The following is a 435-nucleotide window of genomic DNA, read 5'->3' as shown; positions in this document are numbered from 1 at the left end:
GAACTGTTGATGAGTCGTTCATTTTTAGTTTGTTCTGTCCCCGCGGTTTTTTACAAAATAATATTTCAAAATTTTTCCCAAAAAATGATGAATTTTGCAGAAGAAAATAAGTAAATTTTGCAAAAAAATGTTGCAGGTTTTAAAATATGTTGTATCATAACTAACAACTAACTACATGCAACCCATGTAATAAAATATCCCCGCGGAAATACGCAATTTCAAACTCAAAATTATGAACAAAAAATGGCAAATTTTGCCAGAAATTATGCTGATTTGGAAATCTAGGCACAAAGTTGGGAAAACAAAATTACAATAAAAATCTTCATCACCGCGGGGAACGCAAATTTCGTAAAAATAATTTTAAAAAAAGAATCAAAGAATCTGTCAAAAATTTGCAAAAAGTGCGGATTTTGCGGTTGCAATGCAAATCGGAAA

The sequence above is a fragment of the Berghia stephanieae genome, chromosome 11 (assembly GCF_034508935.2).
Source record: "Berghia stephanieae isolate SIO BIC M18660-M18661 chromosome 11, UCSD_Bste_1.3, whole genome shotgun sequence".
NCBI lineage: Eukaryota > Metazoa > Mollusca > Gastropoda > Nudibranchia > Aeolidiidae > Berghia > Berghia stephanieae.
This window is presented reverse-complemented; position numbering follows the sequence as displayed.